General features: G+C 45.5%; 1 long non-coding RNA gene across 1 annotated transcript; it reads right to left on the reverse strand.

Annotated features, from left to right (window-relative positions):
- Positions 1 to 938: 938 nt before the first annotated feature.
- LOC310765315 lies at positions 939 to 23,585 on the reverse strand. The gene is made up of 3 exons (XR_014549523.1): positions 22,856 to 23,585; positions 4,021 to 4,807; positions 939 to 1,631 (listed from the first exon to the last, which is right to left on the reverse strand). It is a non-coding gene; the product is annotated as an uncharacterized lncRNA (long non-coding RNA).
- Positions 23,586 to 25,512: the final 1,927 nt, after the last annotated feature.

A 25,512-nucleotide genomic window follows, 5' to 3' on the forward strand; every position in this document is an offset into this window, starting at 1 on the left:
ATGTGATTCTTGAGCTTGTTGCTTTGTTAGTGACCTGATAACTGCTGTTTTTAACTCTGCATTGTTATTCTAAGTTTGTAAGGTGCTGCCATAGAGCCCCTGCCTGCAGACAGGTGTTTTGTTGCGGGCATATTCTGCAATATTTTCTTAATGCAGTAATAGCGCAACAGTGGTGGATTTATTCTGCAATCCTTCCCCAGTGCTATTCAGACTGGCTGCAGAGGAAGAAGAGTTTGGATTTGATATCCCGCCTTATCACTACCCGACGGAGTCTCAAAGCGGCTAACATTCTCCTTTCCCTTCCTCCCCCAGAACAAACATTCTGTGGGGTGAGGGGGGCTGAGAGACTTCAAAGAAGTGTGACTAGCCCAAGGTCACCCAGCAGCTGCATGTGGAGGAGCGGAGACGCGAACCCAGTTCACCAGATTATGAGTCTATCGTTCTTAACCACTACACCACACTGGCTCAGGACACAAATAAACGTGAGCGTTTGTGTTATAAAAAGTTATGGGGTTACAGGAAGAAGTTACAGGACATGCACTGGTTGGTCACAGCAGTGTGACAGCCCCAAAACCTTTGCAGGCGCAAGCAGTAATGAACATGCAATTAAAAAAAGATGTCGGGGGGGCATGCAGATTACTTTTGTATTAAAGGCAAAGGGACCCCTGACCATTAGGTCCAGTCGTGACCGACTCTGGGGTTGCAGTGCTCATCTCGCTTTACTGGCCGAGGGAGCCGGCGTACAGCTTCCGGGTCATGTGGCCAGCATGACTAAGTCGCTTCTGGTGAACCAGAGCAGCGCACGGAAACGCTGTTTACCTTCCTGCCGGAGTGGTACCTATTTATCTACTTGCACTTTGACGTGCTTTCGAACTGCTAGGTTGGCAGGAGCAGGGACCGAGCAATGGGAGCTCACCCCGTTGTGGGGATTCGAACCGCCGACCTTCTGATCAGCAAGACCTAGGCTCTGTGGTTTAACCTACAGCGTCACCCGTGTCCCTTGCAGTCAACCCTGTAACAGGTGCTATTTTTCTAGAAAAAGAGGTGCCGGAGCTCACCAGGAACGCCTCCCTCATTTTCTTACAATGGCGATGGTGCCCATTTGAGAGGACCTGGAACCAAGTTCCAGTCCAGATGGAAAAAGAAGCATATATGCCAGGAACAACCCCTCTACAGTTAGTGGCTCTGCTCCCTTTCAGCCCAGTTAAGCCCTCCGAAAGCAGGAATCCTCGCAAATTTCCATCCCAGCATTAGTGCCATGATATCATTCCAAGCTAGGCTCGTATGACCTAGTTTCACCTCGCAGATTATTAAAATTAAGCTGATGAGAGCAGCAAAGTGTTCGGCGACTAAATCCAGATTAATTTTTTTACAGTCAGACCCAACCCTCGTTGGCAGGTCACCGTTTTGATCCCTCGCCCGACGGCTGCCGTGGAAGCTCCTTGCTCCGAGGAGATGGGAGAGGTAGTGGTTGTGGTGTGGTGAACCTCACCACCTTCTGGCTCCCAGTGGCGGCCAGCCCTCCATCTTCAGCATAAACAGCTGCTAGTCTTTCCCCCCCAATGAGCTGCATGCTTTTCAATGGCGCTCAACATCTTAATGATTTCACGTAAACCACTTTGTGAGGTCACCTTAAAAAAGCAGTATGGAAAGAAGATAAAAGGCCCAGCCAGATAAGAATGGCAGATTAAGTTGATGGATGATGACAAAATGGCTAAAATGACTGGAAGAATCAGAAATCAGGAAGACCAAAACTGTAATAAGGAATGGGGGAAATTTATAACTTATCTTAAAGACCATTGTAAACAGTTAAAACAGTTAGCAGGATTGGAATATCACTTGTGGTTCAGTGGTGAATTTTGGATACAATGGAGAGATGAAAGATTTGGATTATTATAAAAGGCGCAGGAGGAAATGATTAATAATAGGTCCCACAAAGGGGAGGAGGGAAGTCTAAGAGATTCCTTGGAATCTTGTTTTTATGTTGTATGTTGGGTATGTGATTGTAAATAATAATAATAATAAGAAGAAGTAGTATATGAAAGTGTTCAATAAATTGAAAATACCAGCTTTTCAAAGGCCGCGGCTTTCTCGGCCGCGGCTCCAATCTGGTGGAACGCTCTGTCACAAGAGACTAGGGCCCTGCGGGACCTGACATCTTTCCGCAGGGCCTGCAAGACAGAGCTGTTCCACCAGGCCTTTGGTCAGGGCGCAGCCTGACCCCCTCCTCTGGCAAACTGCACAGAATTTTGCTTAATGGTTGCCATAAATTTGATTTTAATTTGATTTTAATTAATTTTATAATGAATGTTTTTAGAATGTTGGATTATTTTGATTGTTGTTAGCCGCCCTGAGCCCAGCTTCGGCTGGGGAGGGCGGGATATAAATAAAATTTATTATTATTATTATTATTATTATTATTATTATTATTATTATTATGGAAGTGAAATTTGGTGGGCATCCCAGTCGTATGGATTTGTACTTGGAAATAATCTGTCTTGCTATATTAAATGGACCCTACACATATACAAGTGTGTGACTGTGATACTGCAGCCTGATATTATATACAGTTTTGATCTTCCTAGTAATAGAAAAATGTTTGAAAGTCAAAACTTAAGCTTCCCACATCTTCAGTCAATCCTATCTCTCAGCGTCGCCCACAGCTGACAGATCTTCATTATTTTAGGCTGCAATCGTATACACCAGTGGTGGCCAAACATGGCCCTCCAGGTGTTTTTGGGACTACAATTCCCATCATCCCTGACCACTGGTCCTGTTAGCTAGGGATGATGGGAGTTGTAGTCCAAAAACAGCTGGAGGGCCAAGTTCGGCCACCACTGGTATATACCATGGGTAGGAAAACTAAGGCCCCGGGGGCTGGATCCGGCCAAATCGCCTTCTAAATCCGGCCCACAGACGGTCCGGGAATCAGCATATTTTTACATGAGTAGAATGTGTCCTTTTATTTAAAATGCATCTCTGTGTTATTTGTGGGGCCTGCCTGGTGTTTTTACATGAGCAGAATGTGTCCTTTTATTTAAAATGCATCTCTGTGTTATTTGTGGGGCCTGCCTGGTGTTTTTACATAAGTAGAATGTGTGCTTTTATTTAAAATGCATCTCTGGTGTATTTGAGAGGCATAGGAATTTGTTCATTTTTTCCCCTTCAAAATATAGTCCGGCCCACCACATGGTCTGAGGGACGGTAGACTGGCCCCCTGCTGAAAAAGTTTGCTGACCCCTGGTTTAAATTCTACAGGTGGGACCTGCAACAAAAATGTCGCACTACGGAGCACAACTATTCAGGTTTCCTGCTCCCCTGCCAACCAGCATTCACCAGCGACCAAGAATGCTCAGCCCTTATTTTGGGATTCCCCATTTAGAAAAAACGACTGTACTTCTCCAAAACTTGTGGTACCTTCAAGCTGCTGATACGTAAGTTATATTTGCTGTTGTTTACACGGTGAGTCAGATTGGCATTGACTAGGTGGCTAATTTTCAACAACGAAAACTGCAGTGGGTGGATTGTGTGGTTTCGAGGTTGCTAGTGTAATAATAAAATTTAAGGTCTTATATTGCTTTTGAATTATGGTGCTGGAGGAGACTCTTGAGAGTCCCATGGACTGCAAGAAGATCAAACCTATCCATTCTTAAGGAAATCAGCCCTGAGTGCTCACTGGAAGGACAGATCCTGAAGCTGAGGCTCCAATACTTTGGCCACCTCATGAGAAGAGAAGACTCCCTGGAAAAGACCCTGATGTTGGGAAAGATGAAGGGCACAAGGAGAAGGGGACGACAGAGGACGAGATGGTTGGATAGTGTCTTCGAAGCTACAAACATGAGTCTGACCAAACTGCGGGAGGCAGTGGTAGACAGAAGTGCCTGGCATGCTCTGGTCCATGGGGTCACGAAGAGTCGGACACGACTAAACGACTAAACAACAACAAGGTCTTATATATATAATAAATGTTCATAAATGTACCAACCAAGCATGTACATAGATCAGCACAGGAAGACCAACCTGAAACCATTTTGACTCCTACACCGACCAAATGTTTTCTCTGCAAGGAGGGAGGGCAGGAACTGGGTAATCACCATTTCAAAGGAATGGCCAGACTACCAGGAAAGGCAATCAGATACGGCATTATCAGATAACCTGGCAGACAGGAAAAACAACAACATTCAAATTTCTGTTGTAGACCACCTTTTCTGTGATGTAGGTATGATGTTGTGGGGGGTGGTCTTGGGTTACACCCCTTCTGTGATGTATGTAGGATGTATGGAGGGGTGGTCTTGAGCTCCAGGGCAGGGAATTTAAAATATCTATATAAGGGCAGGCACACCTTTGTTCGGGGTCCTCCTCCTTTCCTGCATGTGAGGGGAGCACCCTGTTGCAACAGATCAACAAAGATCAGGCTTACTAGCTGCTTTGCTTCTCAATTCTCTGGTTGGCCTCTGTTATTTTCTCCTACCAATAGGGAACCTACATAAGGACTCTATATGGGCTCTTGGATACCCCATAAGGGAAAAAGGGCAGATTTTGTTTACAACACTAGCATGGAGGCCGTCATTGGTGCTCATGAGCCCGGGGGCCAGAGACTCTGAGCACTAAAGGAAAAATAAAGATAAAACAAGTCTTTAGCTTTTCTAGAAAGCAAGTTACAATTTTTAATGTGCAGTTAAGCAATTTCTCTTTAAATCACTCCACCTGTTATGTGTTTTTAAGCCAATGAGCGAAGTCAGAGCTGTGATTGGTAAAGGCCCTCACCTGGCTGTTCGGAGACAGCATAAGCTGACATATGCAAACTCTGTGGAAAAAAATAAAATGCATTAATGCAAATATGGGAACAGGACGAGAGCAGGGCCGAAAGGTCAGCAGACTCCAGCAATGTAACCCTGGAGAGAAGAGATTGCCTTTCATTTGCAGATTTGCCCCACCCTCCAGGTACGTTGAGGATCATGGTGCAGTTCTCTATCAGATTACACCTGCAGGAAGCAAAGGACACCCAGAGCAGAAAGAAATCTACAGAGGAGACATGAATCGTGGAGAATTTGAGCAATGTCAGGCTGCTAATGCTTAGCCAATGACAATTGTAGGGATTTGAGTCAAATCTGTTTAAGCCTTCCTTAGTTAGACTAAGCCATCTGGTGGGGGGAGGGGAGGGGGGAGAAGTGGGATATATCACTAAGAGGAAATACCGTATTTTTTGCTCTATAAGGCTCACTTTTTCCCTCCTAAAAAGTAAGGGGAAATGTGTGTGCGTCCTATGGCGCGAATGCAGGCTGCGCAGCTATCCCAGAAGCCAGAACAGCAAGAGGGATTGCTGCTTTCACTGCGCAGAGATCCCTCTTGCTGTTCTGGCTTCTGGGATTCAGAATATTTTTTTTCTTGTTTTCCTCCTCCAAAAACTAGGTGCGTCTTATGGTCTGGTGCGTCTTATAGAGCGAAAAATACGGTGCTGTCTAAAGTAGGAAAGTGGCAAAAATAAATCTCTTTCCTCTCATTTGAAGGAATTCTAACTAGATGTAGTAAGTAAATACCATTACAGTAGAATGGTGGGTTTGTGCATGCAACCGGGGGGGGGGGGATATATATATTTAGTTGTTGCATTTATATCCCACCTTTTTCCTCCCTTGTGCGCCAGAGCCAAGCTCTATTGAGGGAGATTTTGTGGGGGGTGGGGGGCGCCTGGTCATGCCGTCTCTCAAAAATGCACCTGGCCCGATGTCCCCCCACTCTATACCCCTGGCTCCTGCTGTTTGGGGGGTTTTTTATTTTTGCTCTAAGCTTCCTGTTCTCCATGCTGTCCCATTTTCGAATAATCTTTGGCCCTCGCATGCACGGCGGATACCGTTGTTGTAAACAGAAATCTGCCCTTTTTCCCCTAATGGGGTATCCAAGAGCCTATATAGAGTCATTATGTAGGTTCCCTATTGGTAGGAGAAAATAACAGAGGCCAACCAGAGAATATTGAGAAGCAAAGCAGCTAGTAAGCCTGATCTTTATTGATCTGTTGCAACAGGGTCCTCACTCACCACACGCAGGAGGGAGGGGGAAGCCAGAGCAAAGGTGTGCCTGCCCTTATACAGTACAGTGGTACCTCTGGTTACGCACTTAATTCGTTCTGGAGGTCCATTCTTAACCTGAAACTGTTCTTAACCTGAAGCACCACTTTAGCTAATGGGGCCTCGCGCCACCGCCGCACGATTTCTGTTCTCATCCTGAAGCAAAGTTCTTAACCTGAGGTACTGTTTCTGGGTTAGCGGAGTCTGTAACCTGAAGCGTGTGTAACCAGAGGTACCACTGTATAGACATTTTAATTTCCCTGCCCTGGAGCTCCTGACCACCCCTCCATGCATCATATCTACATCACAGAAGGGGTGTAACCTAAGACCACCCCCCACATACCTACATCACAGAAAAGGTGGTTTACAACAGAAATTTGAATGTTGTTTTTCCTGTCTGCCAGGTTATCTGTTTAATGGTCACTTGTTTGGATTGCCTGGGCAGCCTGGCCAGTCTTTTGTAATGATAAATACTTAGTTCCTGGGCCAGGTCACAGGCTCACACCCTATTCATATCTTAAATGTGCCCTTAAGACAGGATTTGTGAAGGAAAAGACAATGGGGAGGCTTTTCCATTTTCCTTTGACCTTGCAGAGAAAACATTTGGTCAGTTTGGGAATCAAAAATGGTTTCAGGTTGGTTTTCCTGTGCTGATCTATGTACAGTGGTATCTCGGGTTACATACGCTTCAGATTACATACGCTTCAGGTTACAGACTTTGCTAACTCAGAAATATTGCTTCAGGTTCAGAACTTTGCTTCAGGATGAGAACAGAAATCGTGCTCCAGCAGCGCAGCAGCAGTGGGAGGCCCCATTAGCTAAAGTGGTGCTTCAGGTTAAGAACAGTTTCAGGTTAAGTATAGACCTCCGTAACGAATTAAGTACTTAACCCGAGGTACCACTGTACGTGCTTGGTTGGTACACTTATGAACATTTAACATATATCTAAGACCTCAAAATTCCTATCACAATATCTACCACCGAAAACAGCAGCTCCATGCCCCTATCTGGCTGTGCAAAATGTGTAATGTGATTTCAGCACAGGGTTTGAGTTTTCTCACCCCCATAAGCGCCGTCAACTGATGCAAAGTAGGTTTGTAGAAAGTTGTGATGTGGTGATATCAGCCTGTGTGTTTTTGTGGCATTAGAGTATCAGGGAACAGAAGATGCCAGATTGATCTTTTCTGTGGCAGCCTCGTGCCTCGCTTTTATTGCCAGGCTCTTTAGTCACTCCCGGTGTTTCTGAGTGCCTTTTGGTGTTCTGTGTTGCTCCCAGCACAAAATAGCGGCCGATGTTTTAGCAAGGATGTCTGGAACCTGAAACTCGCTTCTCTGCCCTCCCCGCTTTGAGAAGGGACCGTGAATCGCCATTCTGAGGACACATCTCGTCTAGCGAATTATCCCTGAGAGAACAGCTGGTGTCTAGCTGACAGGATGAGTAATGCCGATGACTCATAAGGTTGAGACTGTAGGTCTGCAGCAATTTTTTAATTTTTTAAAAAAGCCGTTGGAAAATGAAATAATGAAGGAATAGGAGGAAAAGAAACAAGTGATGATATTGCGCTTCACCCATTCGTAAAGCTTCGTCAGTGCTGTAGTGAACAGTGAGGAAGCAGGGGATCAGGAGTAAAGTTATGGTAGGTCAGCGGATATCTGCTGCTGCTAAAAGGGTTTGTTCTGTAACTTAAAATGCTTATTTCACAGTTGGCAAACTAAGCAGACAGCTTTTGTTGTTCAGCAGGAGACAACCAGGACTGGCCCTGCTTGAGGCAAAAAGGCCAGACTGCAGGCATAGGCAAACTCCAGCCCTCCAGATGTTTGGGACTACAATTCCCATCATCCCTAGCTAACAGGACCTGTGGTCAGGGATGGCACCTTAAACCTTTGTTATGGGTGCAACAATGGAATGTCTAGGCGCTTATAACTAGAATAGAAAGCTGAAAATGAATGCACTGCAGCTAAAATATTATGTTCATTTTTCACATGGTCTAGTCCTTCCCCTGTCCACCCCAATAATATTCTTAAGAGGGTCTCTTCTCCAGTCTTCAGAGAGTAGCTGGAAGTGGGGAGGCAGAAAAGGGGCCTCCTTTTTCTTCTAGCAGTGGCAGCTTTAATCTGAATTTTTCGGTCCAGTACTGCGCCCAGAGCTCAAAAACGGCTCGTGCTAATGAAATTCCCTGTCACAAAATGTGCCTAGAACAATGGGAGCGTTGAATACTGGCCTCAGGTGGTCAATGGGGGGGGCAGAATGGGACTCCAAAGACTGTACCCCGATGTCTCCAGACTCCCACAGAGACCCCAACCGCTTTTTGCTCATTCCCCTTCTATCTATCTGTACACTGCTATTTTTCTAGAAAAAGAGGCGCTGGAACGCACCATGAACGCCACCCTTGTTCTCTTAGAATGGCAATGGCACCCACCTGAGAGTTGCCAGAATTAAGTTCTGGTGAGTTCCGGCCAGTGCTTTTTTTCTGGGGGGACGCAGGGGTACGCATACCCCTAAACATTTTGTCAATCTAAGTTTGGCCTCATTGAGAGGCAGTATTTCAATATGAGTAGGAAAATGAGAGTACCCCTAAACATTTTTTTGAGGGGGGAAAGCACTGGTTCCAGCTGAAAAAAGCCCTGTATACATGACCTGACATATTCTTCTGACTAATTTCCTTTAAGCTATTTTTAATCTTGTATTTTTAAACTGCTGTAACCCTCCACCGGACCTTATGGTGAAGGGTGGGTAAGGAATTGAAATAATAACCATAATAAATAATGTTGTTGTTGTTGTTTAGTCGTTTAGTCGTGTCCGACTCTTCGTGACCCCCTGGACCAGAGCATGCCAGGCACTCCTGTCTTCCACTGCCTCCCGCAGTTTGGTCAAACTCATGCTGGTAGCTTCGAGAACACTGTCCAACCATCTCATCCTCTGTTGTCCCCTTCTCCTTGTGCCCTCCATCTTTCCCAACATCAGGGTCTTTTCCAGGGAGTCTTCCCTTCTCATGAGGTGGCCAAAGTATTGGAGCCTCAGCTTCAGGATCTGTCCTTCCAGTGAGCACTCAGGGCTGATTTCCTTAAGAATGGATAGGTTTGATCTTCTTGCAGTCCATGGGACTCTCAAGAGTCTCCTCCAGCACCATAATTCAAAAGCATCAATTCTTCGGCGATCAGCCTTCTTGATGGTCCAGCTCTCACTTCCATACATCACTACTGGGAAAACCATGGCTTTAACTATACGGACCTTTGTCTGCAAGGTGATGTCTTTGCTTTTTAAGATGCTGTCTAGGTTTGCCATCACCTTTCTCCCAAGGAGCAAGCGTCTTTTAATTTCGTGACTGCTTTCACCATCTGCAGTGATCATCACCATCTGCAGTGATGGCTTCTCATCAAATAATGGCTTCTCATCAAATGTTACTTCTAGCCAACCTGCTTTTTAAGCGTTCATCCTGAGGTGTTTGCGCAGTTTATGGGGATGACACTGGCTGTTTACTAAGCAATCAGTCCCTCACACTTTGCAGTGCATTGCATCACCACTTTCTTCATTGCAAAAAGTCTGTTTTTTGGGGGGAAGTGGTTTAGTTGTGCAAGAGAGCCGATTCAGTTTTCATTGTGCAACCTGAATTTGCGGGTGGTGATTCAATCCCAGAGGAAAATAGCAATAGTCTGAATGCCCCATTGACCTCACTGCAGCCCTGCTCAGTGATAGAGTGATTGGGCAACCTTATTTTGTTAGGGAGAACGGGTTTTCAATTGTCCAGGATGGCCAGGGGAACGTTGAGAGCTCATTTGTTTGAAAATGGCTTTGATACAGAGCTTCCATTGGAATGCTTGGAATTTTGGCAGCCATCAGATTCTGATGAAGATGTGTGCGTATGTAAGTGAAGAAACTGGCTATTTTGGAGATAGAGGCAGAAGGTTAGCAAAAAAAGGCTTGGAACATCTTTGGTGCATAATATCTCTCTGGGGATATGTGAGAGATTGCAGGCCTCTGCTTGGTTGAAGTGCATATTTTGCTGGCCTTCATCGTCACCTGTCTTGTACTAAACCAAATACAGTCGTACCTTGGAAGTCGAACGGAATCTGTTCCGGAAGTCCGTTCGACTTCCAAAACGTTTGAAAACCAAAGCGTGACTTCTGATTGGCTGCAAGAAGCTCCTGTAGCCAATCGGAAGCCCTGTCGGATGTTTGGCTTCCAAAAGAACGTTTGAAAACCGGAACACTCACTTCCGGGTTTCGATTGTTCGGGAGCCAAAACGTTTGAGAACTAGGTACAACTGTATGAGAAAAATGCTATCATATATTCAACATGATAAGGTAAAGGGACCCCTGACCATTAGGTCCAGTCGTGACCGACTCTGGGGTTGCGGCGCTCATCTCGCTTTATTGGCCGAGGAAGCCGGCGTACAGCTGTGGCCAGCATGACTAAGCCGCTTCTGGCGAACCAGAGCAGCGCACTGAAACACCGTTTACCTTCCCGCCGGAGCGGTACCTATTTATCTACTTGCACTTTGACGTGCTTTCGAACTGCTAGGTTGGCAGGAGCAGGGACCAAGCAACGGGAGCTCACCCCATCGCGGGGATTCGAACCGCCGACCTTCTGATCGGCAAGCCCTAGGCTCTGTGGTTTAACCCACAGCACCACCCATTCAACATGATACCTATATGCAAATATATGCTATTATGCCATGTGTAGTCCTTTTTTCATGTCTCTGCAGAGTGTGTCAGGGAGCATAACAACACAAACTCCTGTTTTCCTATCTTTGTTAGGCATTCTTGAGTCATGGGCTTGTCTTTTTTGCTTATGTATAAAGTACCATTGATGTCACTCATGATATGAAAGTAAAATATTTATCATCCTGATAGTGTAATAGGGTGACAGAGAGATGTATTCTACCCTTCAGCAAACTGTAGCCCTGATTCAATCTGCACTATACATTTAAGGCAATACCAAAGAGTCACAGCACTTTAAATCTAATCCTCCAAAGAATTTTGGAACTGTAATTTGTTAAGGGTGTTGCAGGTTGTTTAGAGACCCCCTTTCCCTTCAGAAAGCCATAATCCCTGGAGTTTGCTTCCTTAGCAAAATAAAATTCCTCAAGATTATTTGGGGGTAGCCACGTCTGTTTAAAGTGTTATGACACTGCTTTAAATGTATAGTGCAGATGAGGCCCATATTAGTGTGCAAAGGAAGGGAAGCTGTAGACCTATTTTCCATGGCTCCCATCTGTTATGGAAATTACCAGGGGGGGGGACACATCTTTAAAGTTGTTAACAGTTACAAATATTATGCCTGAATGTATCCTTTCGACTTGACAGCTCAGGGAATGTACCTAGCTTTATGAATCACATAAAATCAACACCTTTGCCAAGTTCCTCCATTCACCACCATTTTGCCCTTGGAAAAAGGACTCTTTCCCCTGCCACCTCCCCAAGTTGGAAGATATGTATACACTCCAGGAAATGTCCAGAGGTGACAATTGCTGGGCTCATAGTTCTCCAAGGGAAGCCAAATCTCATCACCAGACATGCCTCAGGCTTCAGACATGCAAAGGAAGTTCTACTGTACTTCTATTGGGTCTTGCCCTGACATGTCTGCTTATGCTAATCTTGTACCAAGGACTTGTCTGCACATGTTTGCCAAGGTTAAACTAGTGTAACCCCTGTCTACCCCTCCCCTTTTGTGACATGTCAGTGATGTAGCAGTGATGTAGCAATGATGCTGTACAAACTGTATTCTGGGATATGGTGGGAAAGTTTTAAAAGTCATTGTCACCCCATCCTCGGGGTGCAAAATTCCTCTTTGAACCTGTTGCGCAATAAACTTTGGTCTACAGCTATTTGCTCCGTTTGGTGGCTTGACTCCTCCCTTTATTCCGAAGGGACCTGCGGGCTCTGCCCGACGAGCTGGGTGACTGAGCAGCCTCACACCTAGATTTTTCCGTAACGCATCTGATACACCTTTTTGCTCTTTGTGTTTTGGTAGATGTATGGAGGGTTTATGGCCTGTCTGCGTGTGCCTGGGTGGGACAGTGGGCGTGCAGAAAGCCACTAAAACACAAAACAAAATGTGACAGATATCCACTCCACTGTTAAAAAACGAGCTGCATATGACGTCACTTTCCAGCCATTTTACGTATTTGGAAAAATACTTGGAAAGCTCTTGGGAAAAGAAAGCCAACGCCACTGGTGGCAGACTCCCAGGAAGAAGAAGGCTGCAGTAAAATGCATGCTTACTTGGGCGTGTTATGTTAATGTTGTGGGCATGGGCCATAGCTGTCAACCGTCCCTTATTTGGCGGGAAAGTCTCTTATCCCAGCGCTGTGTCCCGCTGCTGTCCCTTATTGATGATGTCCCTTAAATTTCCCGGGTTTCAAAGGAAGCAGCTCCTCTCCCTCCCTCCCTGCTTGCCAGGGAGGAGGGAGGCTCCAACTGTGTTGCTTGGCTGCGTTGCTCACCCAATAAGGAGTCTAAGAATGACTGGGGGGTGGAGCTTGCATGCCTTGTGCCGATCAAATCTGCCGTGTTGCCTGGGGACTCGCCTTTGCTCAGCGCTTCCCAGCGGAGAGGTGACGGTGGTTTTCCTTGCTGCATCCCCTTTGCCGGGTTGCTGCACTGTAGGAACCACCACTTGAGGCTTCGTTTGGCTGCTGGCTGGGCTTTCTGCCTTTGGCTCGGAGGGGCTCAGAAGTTGAACATATCTGTGTTCAAAAATCCCTTATTTTGGCTGCTGATCCCTTATTTTCAAGGCTGCTGGTCCCTTATTTTCAAATCTGTAAGTTGACAGCTATGGCATGGGCAAATTCCCAACAAGCCAGTTGTTGAGCCGGTACAGATGTGAAGTATGCACTGAGCATGTGGACCATGGATTGCTGGTACAAATATGAAGTATGCACTGGGCAGGATTCCTGAGGACCATGTGGTTTCTATGTCTATTATCCCAACCATTGATTGGACCCCCAAGTCTGGGTGGGGTTTACTCTTAGGATTAAACATGCCTAGGATATGACTGGACACCAACAGTATTTACGCTCAGAGAGACCTGGGTTACTCACCTCAGCCAGAGTGGCTGGGGCAACCGAGTCACATGGGTGGGGTACAAATAATAAAATTATTGTTATTACTACTTCTAAAGAGTGCCACCCACTGCTTTGTTCTCGAGTGCATGTTTGCTGTACTTAACAAAGGGGGTAATCTTATTTGCCTTCTTTGCTGAAATTGCATAACCACCCTTACCCAAGAGCATGTCTCCTTGAGTTTTTTATGATACCTTAGTCCTAGAGGGCATAATGTCCTAGCCATAATCACTACCTTTGTCCGCTCTTCTCAGTCCACCAAATGTAATAATGCCCACAAATAATTATGTCACCACATGACTTCTGTCCTCGTTATTTATATAATATTTTTGTATTATATAATACAATTGTGTTGTTACATAATGCAATCTTCTCTTGCAGATGCTGCTTTCACCTGAATGCTGAATTCTGTGCTTCACAAGTCAGTATCAGATTGGATTGCAGAAAGCTTTGCCTTCAGGTACTTCTAACCATTTGGGATGAAGACTAGCCTGAGAGACCAATGAAGGAAACACTTACCCCTCAGTGAGCAAGATTATATAGGAATTTGGGACTCTCTGGTCCAAAGGAATGGCACTGCAGTAGTGTCAGCCCATGGGATGTGGGTGGCTCTGTGGGTTAAACCACAGAGCCTAGGGCTTGCCGATCAGAAGGATGGCGGTTTGAATCCCCACGACGGGGTGAACTCCCGTTGCTCGGTCCCTGCTCCTGCCAACCTAGCAGTTCGAAAGCACGTCAAAGTGCAAGTAGATAAATAGGTACCACTCTGGCGGGAAGGTAAACGGTGTTTCCGTGCGCTGCTCTGGTTCGCCAGAAGTGGCTTAGTCATGCTGGCCACATGACCCGGAAGCTGTACGCTGTCTCCCTCAGCCAATAAAGCGAGATGAGCGCCGCAACCCCAGAGTCGGTCACGACTGGACCTAATGATCAGGGGTCCCTTTACCTTTACCTTTAGTGTCAGCCCAGCACTTCATGACCTTAAAAAGTGGCTTCTGTCGGTTAGAGGTTTTTTTTTCCTTTTTCTGTTGGTTAGAAATATTGAAGCATTGCCGCATTAAAGTGCTACTGGTAAGTTGGCAGCATTCTTCAGCCTAACTCACCTCTTTCAGCATTTGTGCTTATCCATATTTCCTCTTGTACCACTGCTTCCCCCAGGGAAAACCGCTCTTTAGTGCTCCATCGGAGCAAACAGCAATTCAGGTTGCCCACAGATTGCTGTTTGCACCGATTCAGAGGCAAAGACAATGTTTCCCCTGGGAAAGAAGGAGAGCAAGGAGAAGACCGTCCGACACTGAGATATGGGAATGATAATTTGATAATATGTGCTTAGGACGCACTTTTGCATTTTGGCTTCAACCACCTGCTCAGCCTCCACATCTGGTTTCAGAGTGGCAGGGGACAGAGGAAAAAATGCAAAATACATGACGGCGCAAACTCTCATCTGAGACGGTGCATGTTCAGAATAATGTTCTGCCAATAACTGCCACCGGCGATGCTCCGTTCCTTTTAATGCTAAGCACTGTTTTCAAGTTGCAGCACTTATTTGCTGCACTTCACATGAACAACTGGCTGATTAAACTAATTGTATGGAAACTGTTGTATTCCAGCCAGTTAGGGGCACTATGATATGGCGCTGCGGGAGCTGACTTGTGGTGAGTTGCAACGCTTTGCCTCATTAGCATACAAGCCCTGCCCCTGCTGAGTTTTATTGCAGCGTTTGCTCCCTGAACCACAACGGTGACTTCTCTTTGATTGCTTGGCTAAGTATTAAGGCCATCGGGCAACATAAACACAGGTTTCATATCTGCGCATTACTGCTTCGCCATTAGATTTCCATTACCCTTGAGACGCAAGGATATCTTGAAGAGCGGCAGTCATGTTTGAAATACGTATTTGCTAATGCTGGTGCAGCCCCATTACAGATAAACTGATGTGATCAAATTGCAGGGTGGTTTTTCCCCCTGTCCTATGTAATACTTTAACAAAAAGAAAGAGCCGGGCTTAGAAAGCCAGGTGGATCCGAGTTCTAAAATACAGGCAAAAACTGGAGGATGGCTCCTGATTGCCAATCAGAAGGTCAGCAGTTCGAATCCCCGCGACGGGGTGAGCTCCCGTTGCTCAGTCCCTGCTCCTGCCAACCTAGCAGTTCGAAAGCACCTCAAAGTGCAAGTAGATAAATAGGTACCACTCCAGCGGGAAGGTAAACAGCGTTTCCGTGCACTGCTCTGGTTTGCCAGAAGCAGCTTAGTCATGCTGGCCACATGACCCAGAAGCCGTACGCCGGCTCCCTCAGCCAATAAAGCGAGATGAGCGCCGCAACCGCAGAGTCGTCCGCGACTGGACCTAATGGTCAGGGGTCCCTTTACCTTTACCTTCCTTTTGAAATCATTTTTATTTGATTTTACAAGTATAAAATTATAACAATCCCAGTGCGTATCCATATATAGAGATTATTCTGAATCTCGAGCCTTCCCCCCACCCCCTCCATGGGTCCTATTGTCAACATTTACAACTGCATATTATTCCATAATCTGTATTTTATATCAATCCATATTTTACTTGTTACATTATAGGTGAGATTAAAATCCTGCTAATGTTTCCATCTGCTTGCAGTAGTCTCCTAAATAACTTACAATTTTTTCCCATTCTTTTTAAAAGTTTTTGTCCTCTTGGTTCCTGAGTTTTGCCATTTTGGTGTAGTCCATCAGCTTAGCTTGCCATTCTTCTCTAGTAGGGACTATTTCGTCTTTCCATCCCTGGGCTAGTAGCATCCGTGCGGCTGTTGTAGCGTACATAAAAAGCTTCTTCTGCTTCTTTGGAACATCTGTACCTATAATTCCTAATAGAAAAGCTTCTGTTTTTTTAACAAAAGTTACTTTAAACACTTTCTTCATTTCATTATATATCATCTCCCAGAAAGCTTTTATTACCTTACATTTCAGTCTGAATTATCCCCTACAGAAAGGACTCTGGTTTTGGGGGGAAAGTACAGTCATACCTCAGGTTGCGTTTTTTCGGGTTATGGACCGCCGAAACCCGGAAGCACCGGAACGGGTTACTTCTGGGTTCCGGCAGTTGCGCATGCGCAAAAGTGCCAAATTGCGCTTTGCGCATGTGCAGAAGACCAAATTGCAACCCGCGCGTGCGCAGATGCGCCGCTGCAGGTTGTGGACACTGCGGGTTGCGGACGTGCATCCCACACAGATCACGTTTGCAACCCGAACGTCCACTGTACTTTTAAACATTTTTTTCAGTTCATTACGGATAATTTCCCAATACTCTTTTACCCTTGTACAAGTCCACCACATATGAAAGAGACTGGGTTTCCTATCATTCGTGCAAGCAATGTAACAACAAAATCACCTTTTGAAAGAGGAAAGGAGATTGGAATCTGGCATGAAGGCCTGGTGACAAGGACTTGGATCTCAGGCCCACTGTCCCATCCTCTAATAACACTCCCTGTACTTCCGCAGTCAGGTGCCCTGGCTCAGGGTCAACAGAGCATGTTATGTGAAGTACACTGTGTTAAGGGGAATGGAAGAGAAGCTGCTATTTGCTGTTGAATCGCCTCTCCTCTCTAGCAGCAGCTGCTGATCAGCTGCTTTCTGCACCTGATAAGAGTGGCAATGTGATGAGCAGCTTCTAAAAGGTGTAACTTTAGTACGCAGTTCAACTCCCAGCCTCTCATTCCTATCCTAAATAATTCTTTTTCCTCCGCTGAGCAGCCGATGGCCCTGGTCGTGGGATAGCGGCTTTGGGTCTGGCACATTGCTTTGCTCACGTAGCCTGGTGTTATAAGAATTTTAAGGTCATATATATATATAAAAATTAAATGTTCATAACTGTATATATAAACCACATGTCTGAAACCCCACAGATTAGGTCCTGAAGAAATCGACCTCAAATATTTCTCTGCAAGGTCAAAGTGGGAAACCTCCTCATTGTCTCTTTCCACGCAAATCCTGTCTTAAGGGCACATTCAAGATATGGACAGGGTGTGACCCTGTGACCTAGATTGAGGGATTAAGTAGTTATAATAACAAAAGAGTGGCCAAAACCCAATGCAATCAGGTAACTTGCCAGATAGGAGATAAACAACTCACAGAGATTTCTGTTGTAGACCGCCTTTTCTGTGATGTAGGTATGATGCATCTGGGGGGTGGTCTTAGGGTACACCCCTTCTGTGATGTATGTATGATCTTTCTGGGGGTGGTCTTGGACTCCAGGGCAGGCAATTTAAAATGTCTATATAAGGGCGGGCACGCCTTTGTTCGGGGTTCTCCTCCTCTCCTGTGGGTGAGGGGAGCACTCTGTTGCAACAGTTAATAAAGATCAGGCTTACTGGCTGCTTTGCTTCTCAATATTCTCTGGTTGGCCTCTGTTATTTTCTCCTACCGATAGAGAACCTACAGAAGGACTCTGTATGGGCTCTTGGGTACCCCATAAGGACATAGCTGTCAACTTACAGATTTGAAAATAAGGGACCAGCAGCCTTGAAAATAAGGGATCAGCAGCCAAAATAAGGGATTTTCCAAACACAGGTATGCTCAGCTTCTGAGCCCCTCCGAGCCAAAGGCAGAAAGCCCAGCTAGCAGCCAAACAAAGCCTCAAGCGGTGGTTCCCACAGCACAGCAACCCAGCAAAGGGGGTGCAGCAAGGGAAACCACTGTCACCTCTCCGCTGGGAAGCGCTGAGCAAAGGTGAGTCCCCAGGCAACGCGGCCGATCTGATCGGCACAAGGCATGCAAGCTCCACCCCCCAGTCGTTCTTAGACTCTTTATTGGGTGAGCAACGCAGCCAAGCAACACAGTTGGAGCCTCCCTCCTCCCTGGCCGGCAGGGAGGAAGAGAGAGGAGCTGCTTCCTTTGAAACCCGGGAAATTTAAGGGACATCATCAATAAGGGACAGCAGCGGGACACAGCGCTGGGATAAGGGACTTTCCCACCAAAAAGGGACCGTTGACAGCTATGCATAAGGGAAAAGGACTAGGGTTTTTTTACTTTTATCAGCTGGGCTCAGTGTTGTGGCACAGGGTGGGAGGGGAAAGCCACACAGGAAGGACTACCCAGGCACAGGTTGCTGCTAGTTTTATTAAAAGCCATGCTTATGGAGTGTTGAGTTCAAAAGACACATTGCAGCAATTCTTCTGTGACTTCCTGAAAGTCATTCTGCATTCAGATAACTGCTGTGGTTAATCTGTGCTCGTGCTCTTCCCCTGTCGAAATATTTTGTATGCTTGCAGAGCAAGAAGAATTCTAGCACATTTTCCGCCACCCCCACCGCCACCCCCTGGTCGCTTCTGGTTATTTTCCGTGGAAGAAACTTGTGTACCAAGGGACTTAGCAGCAAGGATGACTTAAAACTTCCTTTCTGAGTCAAGAATGTATTCATAAAATGTTCCACCTCCGGAATGTTTCTTCTTCTTTCGGTGGTTGAATTTTGTGACTTTGTAGAGGAAAGCAAAGCAAAAAATAAACAGACTGGCCTTGGTTCACGCTATTTGTTAAGAGCAAGAGTTGGCTATTTATTTTTATTTTTATTTTGCAGCAGGCTGGTCCACTGTCCCTCACACCTTGTGGCGGACCAGAGAAGGGCTGCTTAAATTGGTGCTTAGCCAGCTCAGCCCAGCCCCCTTCCTCCTCTAGGCAGGGCGGGGAGAAACCGGGAGGAGGGAGGGAGGAGGTGCCACCACCGCGGTGTGTGTGAGGGAGGGGGGGAATGGATTGGTGCAGAGTGGGAATGGCTGCAGCCCGAACAAACAGAGTCCCCACGCCGATCCATGGACAGTCCGCGGGCCAGATCCTGAAGGCAATTGGGTCTAATCCAGCCTGCGGCCCTTAGTTTGCCGACCCCTGCTTAAGAGTACAGTGGTACCTCGGGTTACAGACGCTTCAGGTTACAAACTCTGCTAACCCAGAAATAGTACCTCGGGTTAAGAACTTTGCTTCAGAATTAGAACAGAAATTGTGCAGCGGTGGCGCAGCAGCGGGAGGCCCCATTAGCTAAAGTGGTGCTTCAGATTAAGAACAGTTTCAGGTTAAGAACGGACCTCCGGAACGAATCAAGTTCTTAACCCGAGGTACCACTGTATCGAAAAGCACGGAGAAACAAATGTACTTAGGTGAGATTTGCTCTCTGATATTTGCTTTATACTTCCTGAGTGAGACAGATAAGTGTTAAAGGCGGAGGCTTGCTGTTAATTCACTTTAGTAAACTGTGGCACACTTTCCATTTTCTCTGACTGCTCCTTTTCCTAAAGCGAAGCAAGTAGTTTTATTCCTGATTCCTGTTCTGCTTGTTTGTTGTTGTTATTGCTGGAATGTGGCTCTTGCCTAGGTCCATGTGGTAAGTTACTGGGTAGGTGACAACTGAACTGCAGGGATAGCTCCTGCTCTCAGTCACAACACCACACCAGTGTGCCCTGTGAGAAACCTCTCAATCGTGGTGCATTCCTCCAAGGATTGGGGAGAACCAGTGCTATTTTTGTAGAAAAAAAGAGGTGCCAGAACTCACCATGAATGCCTCTCTTGTTTTCTTATAATGGCAGTGGAGCCCACCTGAGAGTTGCTGGAACTAAGTTCCAGTGAGTTTATTTAATCAAAATATAAAACCACAATATAATCAAAATACAAACAACAACCCAATAACCCCCCCCCCAAAAAAAACCACATTTTAAAAGGGCACAGGATGCTTTGCCTTGCCAAGTTAACTGCATTGAGTTCCAGCTGGAAAAACACACACCAGGGGGAGAACATCAATTTAGTTCACTTTTATTTTTAATGTTTTATTTATAATTTTCATTTTACAATAAGCAAGCACAACATTTTCCACAATATCTTATTTTGACCTCCTTCCCCCTCGTTCTGCGGTTGCTTATGTTTATAATACTTTTACTGCATTTCCAAGTTAAACCTAATTATTATTTATCTCCTTTAATTCAATATTTATTATGTTACTGCACGTCTTTACATCAGTCCTGCTAATGATTTAATCTGTTTACAATAATTCTGAAAATGTACAACATATGATTTCCACTCTGTATTAAAGACTATATTGTCTTAATTATTTAGATCACATTTAAAGGCCATTTGGTTTGCATTTTCCCAAACTGTATGCTAACTGAAACGAGGCCATTCTTCGGAATTTGTCCTTCCTCCGAGTTTTGCAATATAGCAGCGTGCACACACAAAAAATGCACCTACCGGGGCAAAGTGAAAATTAGTGAAAATAACAGAAAAAACACATGAGGGAAAATTGATTTGCAATGTACATATTAGGCAACATTACACACATAGGAGAAAATTGCACTAAAATGCAGATATTCACAAGGACTTTTTGATAAAGTAGAATCACAAACTTATGTGGAGAACTGAGCTTCAGATTGGAAAAATGAGAAAAACTAAAATGGACAGATTCACCCACCCTGAATTCCTGTCTCCTTGGTCCTTTGCTGCAGGAGTACATAGACTTCTTTCTGGACATATAATGTGAGTTTTGCTGTCTGGTTACAGTGAGCGGATTGGAGCCATGAACTTGGCAAAAGTACTGTTCCTTTTATGGCTGTGGAAGTATCCCGCATGCAAAAATTTACCATTTGCCCGATAATAAATGTTGGAAATGTAAAGAAAATGAAGGTACATTTTTCCACCTTTGGTGGACGTGCCCTAGGATTAAGGCTTTCTGGGAAATGATTTATAATGAATTGAAGAAGGTATTTAAATATACCTTTGTGAAGAAACCAGAGGCCTTTCTCTTGGGCATGGTCGGCCAATTGGTGTTAAAAAAGGATAGAACTTTCTTTATGTATGCTACAACAGCAGCAAGAATACTTATCGCAAAGTATTTGAAGACGCAAGATCTACCCACTCTGGAAGAATGGCAGACGAAGTTGATTGACTTTATGGGATTGGCAGAAATGACTGGCAGAATCCGTGACCAGGGAGAAGAGTCGGCAGAAGAAGAATGGAAGAAATTCAAGGACTACTTACAAAAACACTGCAATATTAATGAATGTTGAGTGATGTTGGATTGAAATTAAGTGGTTTCTAGCTGTAATGGTACAAAAGAATATGAAAAAATGGTTCTTTTTTCTTTGTATATAAGTAAAAGTTTAAGCTACAATAATTTAAGAAGATGGATAGAAAATAAGGGGTTTTTTAGCTGTAATGCTATGAGATAAGGATTTGCTGGATAAACAATTTGAACTGGAATACAAGAAGGGGAGGCATGAGGAGGTCAGGGAAATATGTTATTGAAAAATAAGTTATGAACTTTATGTGTTTTTATTATTTTTTCTTTTTAATTTTTTCTTTGTTTGTATAAAATGGAAAATTCTAATAAGTATCTTATATAAAAAAAAGGAAGTATCCCGCATGGGTAATTCCACCACCTGGGGGTAAGTATTGGTAACTATTGTTCTGCAGGAGGTGAGGAAAGCAGCAATTATTTGTTAGGTTGAGAGTGGAGAGTTTCTGGCTGGAGTTAGATAGAACTGGGAGACCTGCGTAAGGCTGCTTTGGGAATCCATTGTAAAGGCCGTGGGATCTGCTGCTGGCGAGAGGAGGGCCTGTTTACGTGTGCCTCTTGCTTGTGCTATTAGTAAAGCAAACATGGTAAAGAACACCCTTAAACTCCACTGCTCTCTCATCTAAAGGGAACTAAACTTGAGCTGTGGCTCAGTTGTCAGAGAAGCTGTCTCAACAGTTTTGCTACAGCATAAAGCAGGGGTAGGCAACCTAAGGCCCGGGGGCCGGATGCGGCCCAATCACCTTCTCAATCCGGCCCGTGGATGGTCCGGGAATCAGCATGTTTTTACATGAGTACAGTGGTACCTCGGGTTACATATGCTTCAGGTTACATACACTTCAGGTTACAGACTCCGCTTACCCAGAAATAGTGCTTCAGGTTAAGAACTTTGCTTCAGGATGAGAACAGAAATCGTGCTCCGGCGGCGCGGCAGCAGCAGGAGGCCCCATTAGCTAAAGTGGTGCTTCAGGTTAAGAACAGTTACAGGTTAAGTTTGGACCTCCGGAACAAATTAAGTACTTAACCCAAGGTACCACTGTAGCACCTCCTAGCATCTTAAAAAGCAGAGACATCACCTTGCCAACAAAGGCCCGTATAGTTAAAGCTATGGTTTTCCCAGTACATAGTGATGTATGGAAGTGAGAGCTGGACCATCAAGAAGGCTGATCGCCAAAGAATTGATGCTTTTGAATTATGGTGCTGGAGGAGACTCTTGAGAGTCCCATGGACAGCAAGAAGATCAAACCTATCCATTCTGAAGGAAATCGGCCCTGAGTGCTCACTGGAAGGACAGATCCTGAAGCTGAGGCTCCAATACTTTGGCCACCTCATGAGAAGAGAAGACTCCCTGGAAAAGACCCTGATGTTGGGAAAGATGGAGGGCACAAGGAGAAGGAGACGACAGAGGACGAGATGGTTGGACAGTGTTCTCGAAGCTACCAGCATGAGTTTGACCAGGCTGCGGGAGGCAGTGGAAGACAGGAGTGTCTGGCGTGCTCTGGTCCATGGGGTCACGAAGAGTCGGACACGACTAAACGACTAAACAACAACAACAAGAATGTGTGGTTTTATTTAAATGCATGTCTGGGTTATTTGTGGGGCATAGGAATTCATTCACCCCCCCCCCGCAAAAAAATAGTCCGGCCCACCACATGGTCTGAGGGAGGGTGGACCGGCCCACGGCTGAAAAAGGTTGCTTACCCCTGGCATAAAGTTTCATGGACTACAGTCTACTTTATCGGATGCAGCATAACTTGTTGTGCTGCAGGGCTGAGATTAGGTGACTGGCCCCACATCCAGGATGGGATGTCAGATGCTTGCAGTCCACGGAAAAAAAATCAGAGACAATTCCAGCAGAATAGGAAGAAAGCTTTTCTGTCCATGGATAAATAGAATGCCAGTTTCTTTGAAAATGCATAAAACTCCCATCGCCTATATATAGCCAGCCTCATCTGTGCCACTTGATTCTAGCAACGTAGCAAATGGAGTGGTTTCAAAGGTGCCACGTGGGAAGGAACGGATAGGGAATATTAATATCCGTTCTTTTATTGGGCTGCCCAAGTTGGCATTGAGTGAAAGCGATCTCTGCCAACAGCAGGAGGGTGGAAGACCTCAACCAAAGCCGCTGTTCACTTGGGGTTGTAGAAACATTCATTTCCACAAGAAAGGGCTGACTTGTTTTCACATGTGGGCTACCTGATGGCTAGCTTTGGTATGAATTAAAGCCAGAGTGTTCTTTTTTAAAAAAAGAACAAACCAGCATTCTTGCAAAAACTACCGTATTTTTCGCTCCATAAGACACACCTGACCATAAGACTCACCTGGTTTTTAGAGGAGGAAAACAAGAAAAAAATATATTCTGAACGAAACAGTGGATGTATGATTTTTATGGTTCATGCTGTGACCATAGACATGTGATCTGATGGTGAATTTGGGGTGACCCAATGCAAAAATCCTGAGGATCCATGGGCTTTTATCTCCCCCCTCCAAGGCAGCCTCCACTAGCTCCCTTATCTCTCTCCTGATCCCACTGATCAGCTGTTTCCTTTCAACACACCCTTCCCTCTCCTTTGCCTTAGTGTAGTATCTTTGATCGCAAATGATCAGCGGCTTTGTTTCAACACCCACTTCCCTCTTTCAAAAAAAAAAAGCATGATCTGCTTTTTGCCCCTGGGCAATTCGGCTCCAGGGACCACACATTCACTCCATAAGATGCACAAACATTTCCCCTTACTTTTAGGGAAGAAAAAAGTGTGTCTTATGGAGCGAAAAATACGGTAACTGAAATTCTATGATATCTATAAATTATACAAACTTGCATGTTTTGTAAAAAAAATTCTGCAGTTAACTCTAGTTCTGAGCTATGCAAAGCTGTTGGGGCACCATTAACACGCAGGCAACGACCCTGGAAGTGGCCGGAAAAGGGAGTGGAACAGGGTGGAACAAGGGCAGGGACAGTGCGGGGCGCATGGGACAGAAACACAACCCACACTCAAAATGGCCATTGCTTCATGCAACCCCCATCTCCACAAGCGATGCAAGATTCCAGGGGTTGCTGGTAAACTTACCAGGGTCTTTGTTCCTTTGGGGGACAATGAGGCACAGTGGAGACTGTGGTGTCTTTATGATATATGGTTTATTTATGCACATATATAACCTGAACCTAGATGAAGGAATTGCAGAGCGTTCACACTCCAAGCAGGCCCGGCTTCCTCCATAAACACAGCATTGGATTCAAAGGACAGCAAAAAGCCATGTTCTATGTCCCTCTTTGTTACATCTGTTCTCAGTGACGTAGCGTGGGAGGGACGGGACACAGGGGACGGTCGCCCAAAGTGCAAAATTGTTAGGGGCACAAAATTTCAACATCTGGTACTGCCTCAATACAGCTATGTGCTTCTGTCGCTGGGCTCCATTGAAAACACCTTCTCTATGCGAGCCAGGAAGTGACCTCTCCAAAAAACGCAATGGCTCTTCTTATCACTGCAGCTGTGATCTCCTAGGTGACACAGACACCATTAGACAGTTGAATGTGCATGTGTACTCTGTTTGTTTCCCTCCCTCCCACTCCAGCCATCTGTGCGGCCCCGGGCACTGGCAACCTGCCCTATGCCACTGGCTGTTCCCAGCCAGCCCACATCGTGGCCTGCCCCCTATTATCTGCTTGCTAAACTGACACCTTTTTCCTGTTTGCTTATGTCATACACACACATCCTGAAATCCTACACCCCTTTGGTCTCTGTCCACAAATGCACAGCTGAAGGAGGGGCCCCTCGCTTCGTCATCTGGTTTTTGCTGTGTCTTTTTGCTGTGTTTCCTGTGTCCTTATGGTTTCTTTGAAGGGCGATCAAGCAATCTTTGTGCCTTTACAAAGTGAGCCAGTGTGGTGTAGTGGTTAAGAGTGGTGGACTCGTAATCTGGGGAACCGGGTTCACGTCTCCGCTCCTCCACATGCAGCTGCTGGGTGACCTTGGGCTAGTCATACTTCTTTGAAGTCTCTCAGCCCCACTCACCTCACAGAGTGTTTGTTGTGGGGGAGGAAGGGAAAGGAGAACGTTAGCTGCTTTGAGACTCCTTTAGGTAGTGATAAAGCAGGATATCAAATCCAAACTCTTCTCCTTCTTCTTTAATGATGGCTTACACCCAGCTAGCTCTGCTAGGCTAGCCTGGTTGTTAACATAAGCTTGACTTTCCTTGTTTGGCACAATTTAATCAAACCTTGATTAAATTTTACTAATTCTAAGAATTGTGGGTGACTTGTAACCACAAACCACAGCATCCAATGATAGCTATAGACATCTCTCTCTCTCTCTCTCTCTCTCTCTCTCTCTCTCTCCCACTCCCACACCAAAACCAGG

Source organism: Podarcis filfolensis, assembly GCF_964270895.1.
Source record: "Podarcis filfolensis genome assembly, chromosome: 6".
NCBI classification, from domain to species: domain Eukaryota; kingdom Metazoa; phylum Chordata; class Lepidosauria; order Squamata; family Lacertidae; genus Podarcis; species Podarcis filfolensis.